We start from the raw sequence: 9,619 nt of genomic DNA on the forward strand, positions 1-9,619 counted from the left end.
TTTACAATTTTCATAGTCCTGAAAATACAGAAAAATCTTTAAATGAGAAGTTGTATACTGTATATATATTTATATGTATATATACACACACACACATATATATATAATTTGCAGGCGGAAAGGGGGTGATTTAAATTTTTTTTTTATTTTTACTTTATTTTATTAGTCCCCTTAGGGGACTTGTGCCTGTGATCGTTCGGTGTCTTATATTGTATACTATAATACCACAGCATTGCAGTATCTAGTGAAATTTAGCATTCTCCTACTATGCTCCCTAACATGACAGTTGTGGGGCCCTAGAGCAGGGTCTGGGTATAATGGTATCCATCCATTCCTTGCGATCATGTCACATTGGGCTGATGGGAGCCAGTGAAGACGTCATTTAAATGAAGCTATCAGAGACTGAAAGCCGCATTTAATTGGTTAAATGACAGCAATCAGATAAAGCTTTGGTCATTGCAGTAAAGGTACCGTCACACTCAGCGACGCTGCAGCGATATAGACAACGAGCCGATCGCTGCAGCGTCGCTGTTTAGGTCGCTGTAGAGATGTCCAACACAGCAGCTCCACAACGATGCAGGAGCGATCCTGTGACGTAACGGTGACTCATTTATCGTTCTCACCGGTCGTTACCTCCATGTAAAACATTGCTGACATCGTTGCTTTTGCTGTCAAACACGACGATACACGCTGATCTGACGACCAAATAAAGTTCTGGACTTCTAGCTCCGACCAGCGATATCACAGCAGGATCCAGATCGCTGCTGCGTGTCAAACACAACAAGATCGCTAACCAGGACGCTGCAACGTCACGGATCGTTGTCGTTCTCGTTGTAAAGTTGCTGAGTGTGAAGGTACCTTTACAGTCAGGTGCCAGCTATATCTCAAACGTTCAGCTGCTAAGCTGGCTTCATACTTTCTTTAGCGACCTATGATGAAAATGTAGAAATGTAAGCAATTAAAGGGAATATGTGATTATTTGTCTTCCACCTTATCATAGAGCAGCGTAATGTAGAAACAGAGATTCTGATTCTAGCGATGTGTCACTTACTGGGCTTTTTGCTGTAGTTTTGGGAATATCACAGTTTTTTTTCAGGAGGAGATTACACTAGAGGACTAGTAAACCTGGTGCCAGGTAGTCCAACCACGCCCTCACCACTGATTGGCAGCTTTCTGCTTATGCACAGTGTACACAGAAATCTGCCAATCAGTGATGTGGGTGGAGTTATACAGAGTAGAGCTGGGCGGACACCTGGATGTTTGGGTTCGGCCGAACAGTTACAAAAAGTTTGGGTACCCAAACCCGAACCCCAGTCACTTGAATGGGAGGCCCGAACATCCAGTGTTTGCCACGCTGCCATGTGCATAACAGCGTGGCAAGCACCGCTTCTGATCAGCTGTTAAATCATCCCCACCAGTCAGAGAGCCGCGGTTCCCACTCTGTCAAAAGACAGCGTGAGCGCTTAGCTGTGATCGGAGGTATAAAGTTTACCTCCGGTCACTGGTGTGAGCTGATGGAACTACTGCTCCCATCATCTGACTTCTGCTGCCTGTCATGGTTCCCAATGGCAAGGGAACGTCAGAGAACTTAAATAACAGACTAGCTCTTGGGTGATGGAATCTCGAGCTGACCGTGAGCTAAACCTATCACACAACTAACAGTGGCCGGGTGACGTACCTACGTTTTATCCCTAGACGCCCAGCGCCAGCCGGAGAACTAACTAACCCTAATAGAGGAAAAAACAGACCTGGCTTACCTCTAGGGAAATTCCCCCAAAAAGGAGACAGAAGCCCCCCACATATATTGACGGTGAGTTCAGAGGAAAAGACATACGCAGTATGAAGGTAGGTTCAGCAAAGCGAGGTCCGCTTACTAGATAGTAAGAAGATACAATAGGGAACTTCACGGTCAGCTGAAAACCCTATTAAAATACCATCCAGAAATTACTTTAAGACTCATGTGTCAACTCATGACACCAGAGTGGTAATTTCGGCCCACAAGAGCTTCCAGCTACAGAAACATAACATAACTGTGAACTGGAACAAAAATGCAAACAAACTTAGGACTAAGAGTCCAACTTAGCTGATAGTAGTCTAGAAGCAGGAACATGCAACAGAAAGGCTCTGGTTACATTGATGGCCGGCACTAGAATAACTGAGCAGCAAGGCTAAATAGGATACTCCCATATCCTGATGGAAACAGGTGAACAGAGAAAGTGAAGCACACAAGTCCAGTACCACCAGTGACCACCGGGGGAGCCCAAAAACCAAATTCACAACAGTACCCCCCCCCTCAAGGAGGGGGCACCGAACCCTCACAAGAACCACCAGGGCGATCAGGATGAGCCCTATGAAAGGCACGGACCAAATCAGAGGCATGAACATCAGAGGCTGTCACCCAAGAATTATCCTCCTGACCGTAGCCCTTCCACTTGACCAGATACTGAAGTTTCCGTCTGGAAACACGGGAGTCCAAGATCTTCTCCACAACGTACTCCAATTCACCCTCAACCAACACCGGAGCGGGAGGCTCAACGGAAGGCACAACCGGTACCTCATACCTGCGCAATAATGACCGATGGAAGACATTATGGATAGAAAAAGATGCCGGGAGGTCCAATCGAAAGGACACAGGGTTAAGAATCTCCAAAATCTTATACGGGCCGATGAACCGAGGCTTAAACTTAGGAGAAGAAACCCTCATAGGGACAAAACGAGAAGACAACCACACCAAGTCCCCAACACGAAGATGAGGACCAACACGACGACGGCGGTTAGCAAAATGCCGAGTCTTCTCCTGGGACAACTCCAAATTGTCCACCACCTGTCCCCAAATCCGATGCAACCTATCCACCACAGTATCCACTCCAGGACAATCCGAAGACTCCACCTGACCAGAAGAAAAGCGAGGATGAAACCTCGAATTGCAAAAGAAAGGAGAAACCAAAGTGGCAGAACTAGCCCGATTATTGAGGGCAAACTCCGCCAACGGCAAAAAGGCAACCCAGTCATCCTGATCCGCAGACACAAAACACCTCAAATAAGTCTCCAAGGTCTGATTAGTTCGCTCAGTCTGGCCATTAGTCTGAGGATGGAACGCAGACGAAAAAGACAAATCAATGCCCATCCTAGCACAGAACGCCCGCCAAAATCTAGACACGAACTGGGTCCCCCTGTCAGAAACGACATTCTCCGGAATACCATGCAAGCGAACCACATTTTGAAAAAACAGAGGAACCAACTCGGAAGAGGACGGCAACTTAGGCAAGGGCACCAAATGAACCATCTTTGAAAAACGGTCACACACCACCCAGATGACAGACATTTTCTGAGAAACAGGGAGATCAGAAATAAAATCCATAGAGATGTGAGTCCAAGGCCTCTTTGGAATAGGCAAAGATAACAACAATCCGCTAGCCCGAGAACAACAAGGTTTGGCCCGAGCACAAACATCACAAGACTGCACAAAAACTCGTACATCTCGAGACAGAGAAGGCCACCAGAAGGACCTAGCCACCAAATCCCTGGTACCAAAGATCCCGGGATGACCTGCCAACGCAGAAGAATGAACCTCCGAGATGACTCTACTGGTCCAATCATCAGGAACAAACAGTCTACCAGGCGGGCAACGATCAGGTCTATCCGCCTGAAACTCCTGCAAAGCCCGTCGCAGGTCTGGGGAAACAGCAGATAATATCACCCCATCCTTAAGGATACCTGTAGGTTCAGAATCACCAGGGAAATCAGGCTCAAAACTCCTAGAAAGGGCATCCGCCTTCACATTTTTAGAACCTGGTAAGTATGAGACCACAAAATTAAACCGAGAGAAAAACAACGACCAGCGCGCCTGTCTAGGATTCAGGCGCCTGGCAGACTCAAGATAAATCAAATTCTTGTGATCGGTCAATACCAACACCTGATGTCTAGCCCCCTCAAGCCAATGACGCCACTCCTCAAAAGCCCACTTCATAGCCAAAAGCTCCCGATTACCAATATCATAATTTCGCTCGGCGGGCGAAAATTTTCGAGAAAAGAACGCACAAGGTCTCATCACGGAGCAATCGGAACTTTTCTGCGACAAGACCGCCCCAGCTCCGATCTCGGAAGCATCGACCTCAACCTGAAAAGGAAGAGTAACATCAGGCTGACGCAACACAGGGGCGGAAGAAAAGCGGCGCTTAAGCTCCCGAAAGGCCTCCACAGCAGCAGGGGACCAATCAGCAACATCAGCACCCTTTTTGGTCAAATCAGTCAAAGGTTTAGCAACATCAGAAAAACCAGTTGTAAATCGACGATAAAAATTAGCAAAGCCCAAAAATTTCTGAAGGCTCTTAAGCGAAGAAGGTTGCGTCCAATCACAAATAGCCCGAACCTTGACAGGATCCATCTCAATGGAAGAGGGGGAAAAAATGTACCCCAAAAAAGAAATCTTTTGAACCCCAAAAATACACTTAGAACCCTTCACACACAAGGAATTAGCCCACAAAACCTGAAAAACCCTCCTGACCTGTTGGACATGAGAATCCCAGTCATCCGAAAATATCATCCAGATACACGATCATGAATTTATCCAAATATTCCCGGAAAATGTCATGCATAAAGGACTGAAAGACTGAAGGGGCATTTGAAAGACCAAAAGGCATTACTAAATACTCAAAATGGCCCTCGGGCGTATTAAATGCGGTTTTCCACTCATCCCCCTGCTTAATTCGCACCAAATTATACGCCCCACGGAGATCAATCTTAGAGAACCACTTAGCCCCTTTTATTCGAGCAAACAAATCAGTCAGCAGTGGCAGAGGATACTGATATCTGACTGTAATTTTATTCAAGAGTCGATAATCAATACACGGCCTCAAAGAGCCATCTTTTTTAGATACAAAGAAAAAACCGGCTCCTAAGGGAGATGAAGAAGGACGAATATGTCCCTTTTCCAGGGACTCCTTAATATATTCTCGCATAGCAGCATGTTCAGGTACAGATAGATTAAATAAACGACCCTTTGGAAATTTACTGCCCGGAATCAGATCTATGGTACAATCGCAATCTCTGTGAGGAGGTAGTGAACCAAGCTTAGGCTCCTCAAAAACATCACGATAATCAGATAAAAATTCCGGAATCTCAGAGGGAATAGATGACGAAATGGAAACCAAAGGTACGTCCCCATGAGCCCCCTGACATCCCCAGCTTAACACAGACATTGCTTTCCAGTCAAGAACTGGGTTATGAGATTGTAACCATGGCAATCCGAGCACCAAAACATCATGTAGAATGTACAACACAAGGAAGCGAATCGTCTCCTGATGGTCTGGATTCATACGCATAGTCACTTGTGTCCAGTATTGTGGTTTATTACTAGCCAATGGTGTAGAGTCAATACCCTTCAGAGGTATAGGAACTTCCAGAGGCTCTAGATCAAACCCACAGCGCCTGGCAAAGGACCAATCCATGAGACTCAAAGCGGCGCCAGAGTCGACATAGGCATCCGCGGTAATTGACGATAATGAACAAATCAAGGTCACAGACAAAATAAACTTAGACTGTAAAGTGCCAATTGAGATAGACTTATCAACCTTTTTTGTACGTTTAGAGCATGCTGATATAACATGAGTTGAATCACCACAATAGAAGCACAACCCATTTTTTCGCCTAAAATTCTGCCGTTCGCTTCTGGACAGAATTCTATCACATTGCATATTTTCTGGAGCCTTCTCAGAAGACACCGCCAAATGGTGCACAGGTTTGCGCTCCCGCAAACGCCGATCAATCTGAATAGCCATTGTCATGGACTCATTCAGACCTGTAGGTGCAGGGAACCCCACCATAACATCTTTAATGGCATCAGAGAGACCCTCTCTGAAATTCGCCGCCAGGGCGCACTCATTCCACTGAGTAAGCACAGACCATTTACGAAATTTTTGACAGTATATTTCAGCTTCATCTTGCCCTTGAGATAGGGCCATCAAGGTTTTTTCAGCCTGAATCTCTAAATTAGGTTCCTCATAAAGCAACCCCAAAGCCAGAAAAAACGCATCCACATTGAGCAACGCAGGATCCCCGGGTACCAACGCAAATGCCCAATCCTGAGGGTCACCCCGCAGCAAGGAAATTACTATCCTAACCTGCTGTGCGGGATCTCCAGCGGAGCGAGATCTCAGGGAAAGAAATAATTTACAATTATATTTGAAATTCAGGAAACGAGATCTATCCCCGGAGAAAAATTCTGGTATAGGAATTCTAGGTTCAGACATAGGAGCATGAATAACAAAATCCTGTAAATTTTGAACCTTCGTAGCAAGATTATTCAAACCTGTAGCCAAACTCTGAGGATCCATTTTAATCAGGTGAGATCAGAGCCATTCAAGGATTAGAAGGAGAGAGAGAGGCAAAGGCTGCAATTAGAGCAGAAATGCAACTGAGTAAACTATAGAGCAAGCTCAGAAGAAAAAAAAAAAAAATCTGCAGACTTCTTTTTCTCTCCTTCTGCCAACGGCACTGTCATGGTTCCCAATGGCAAGGGAACGTCAGAGAACTTAAATAACAGACTAGCTCTTGGGTGATGGAATCTCGAGCTGACCGTGAGCTAAACCTATCACACAACTAACAGTGGCCGGGTGACGTACCTACGTTTTATCCCTAGACGCCCAGCGCCAGCCGGAGAACTAACTAACCCTAATAGAGGAAAAAACAGACCTGGCTTACCTCTAGGGAAATTCCCCCAAAAAGGAGACAGAAGCCCCCCACATATATTGACGGTGAGTTCAGAGGAAAAGACATACGCAGTATGAAGGTAGGTTCAGCAAAGCGAGGTCCGCTTACTAGATAGTAAGAAGATACAATAGGGAACTTCACGGTCAGCTGAAAACCCTATTAAAATACCATCCAGAAATTACTTTAAGACTCATGTGTCAACTCATGACACCGGAGTGGTAATTTCGGCCCACAAGAGCTTCCAGCTACAGAAACATAACATAACTGTGAACTGGAACAAAAATGCAAACAAACTTAGGACTAAGAGTCCAACTTAGCTGATAGTAGTCTAGAAGCAGGAACATGCAACAGAAAGGCTCTGGTTACATTGATGGCCGGCACTAGAATAACTGAGCAGCAAGGCTAAATAGGATACTCCCATATCCTGATGGAAACAGGTGAACAGAGAAAGTGAAGCACACAAGTCCAGTACCACCAGTGACCACCGGGGGAGCCCAAAAACCAAATTCACAACAGCTGCCGCTAATAATAGCGAGTGCAGGAGCGGCTGATGGGAGTATTCATTAGCCGGCTCCTGCGCTGTAAATAAATAATTTAAAAAAAAACAGGCGTGGGTTCCCCTGTATTTTTAATAACCAGCCAGGCAAAACTCACAGCTGGGGGCTGCAACCCTCAGCTGTCAGCTTCAACAAGGCTGGCTATCAAGAATAGAGGGATCCCCACGCCATATTTTAAATAATTAAAAAAATAAACAGTGTGGGTTCCCCCCCCCCATTTTTTACAACAAGCCTTGCTATAGCAGGCAGCTAGGGGCAATATCCAGGGGCGGATTATCAGAGGGTCAATATGGGTGGTAGCCCAGGGCCCAGTGGTGTCGGGGGGCCCTGGGCTACCGGACAGATTGACCCTCTGATAATCCGCCCGAGTGTGACTGTGAATCAATGCCCGCTGGCATTTATGTGCCCCCGGACCCGGTGGGCAGAGAGAGGGGGCCCGCATCGGGCCCCTTCTCATCTGCTCCCCGGGCCCCTTCCGGCGTTGCAGCGGTTTATTCCTATTGACTTGCGGGCGCGCGCCCGCACGTCAATAGTTAACAACAGCCACCAGCCAATTGAAGGCTGGCAGCTGAAGTCGGCCGCAGCGCACACGTCGCCGCCGGCGTCTGACGTCATTGTCAGTCGCCGGCGAGTGTGTTTGCTGCTAGAGGGAGCTCGCTGCCTGGAGCGCTGGTCAGGTGAGGAGACTCTTTGTTTTTTTTTGTTTTGTTTTGTTTTTTTGATAATCTATCGGTGGACACACTGGGGGCAATGCTGGAGACACTGGGGCAGATTGCTGGACACACTGGGGGCAATGCTGAAGACACTGGGGCAGATTGCTGGACACACTGGGGCAATGCTGGAGGACACACTGGGGCAGATTGCTGGAGACACTGGGGCAACGCTGGAGACACTGGGGCAGATTGCTGGACACACTGGGGCAATGCTGGAGACACTGGGGCAATGCTGGAGGACACACTGGGGCAATGCTGGAGGACACACTGGGGGCAATGCTGGAGACACTGGGGCAGATTGCTGGAGACACTGGGGCAGATTGCTGGAGACACTGGGGCAGATTGCTGGAGACACTGGGGCAATGCTGGAGACACTGGGGCAGATTGCTGGACACACTGGGAGCAATGCTGGAGACACTGGGGCAATTCTGGAGACACTGGGGCAGATTGCTGGACACACTGGGGGCAATGCTGGAGACACTGGCAATGCTGGAGACACTGGGGCAGATTGCTGGAGACACTGGGGCAGATTGCTGGAGACACTGGGGCAGATTGCTGGAGACACTGGGGCAATGCTGGAGACACTGGGGCAGATTGCTGGAGACACTGAGGCAATGCTGGACACACTGGGGCAATGCTGGAGGACACACTGGGGCAGATTGCTGGAGACACTGGGGCAATGCTGGAGACACTGGGGCAGATTGCTGGACACACTGGGGGCAATGCTGGAGGACACACTGGGGGCAATGCTGGAGACACTGGGGCAGATTGCTGGAGACACTGGGGCAATGCTGGAGACACTGGGGCAATGCTAGAGACACTGGGGCAGATTGCTGGAGACACTGGGGGAATGCTGGAGACACTGGGGCAGATTGCTGGACACACTGGGGGCAATGCTGGAGACACTGGGGCAGATTGCTGGACACACTGGGGCAATGCCGGAGGACACACTGGGGGCAGATTGCTGGACACACTGGGGCAGATTGCTGAAGACACTGGGTCAATGCTGGAGACACTGGGGCAGATTGCTGGAGACACTGGGGCAGTACTGGAGACACTGGGGCAGATTGCTGGACACACTGGGGCAATACTGGAGGACACACTGGGGCAGATTGATGGAGACACTGGGGCAATGCTGGAGACACTGGGGCAGATTGCTGGACACACTGGGGGCAATGCTGGAGGACACACTGGGGCAATGCTGGAGACACTGGGGCAATGCTGGAGACACTGGGGCAGATTGCTGGACACACTGGGGCAGATGGCTGGACACACTGGGGCAGATGGCTGGACACACTGTCTGGGGGCAATGCTGGACACACTGGGGGCAATATGCTGGAGTCAGACACTGGGGCAATGCTGGACACACTGGGGCAGATTGCTGGACACACTGGGGGTAATATGCTGGACACACTGGGGGTAATATGCTGGACACACTGGGGGCAGGACTGGAGGCATGGGCAGAATGTAGACACGGGGTATGATTGGAGACACGGGGCAGAATGAAATACATGGCAGGATTGGATCATGGGGCAGGATGGGGAGATCATATGGGGTAGAATGGATACTCATGAGGGCAGGATGGGAGAACATATGGCTGGAGCCAGGAATGAGACACACGGGGCCAGGGTGGGGAAT

The sequence above is a fragment of the Ranitomeya variabilis genome, chromosome 4 (genome assembly GCF_051348905.1).
Source record: "Ranitomeya variabilis isolate aRanVar5 chromosome 4, aRanVar5.hap1, whole genome shotgun sequence".
Lineage (NCBI taxonomy): Eukaryota > Metazoa > Chordata > Amphibia > Anura > Dendrobatidae > Ranitomeya > Ranitomeya variabilis.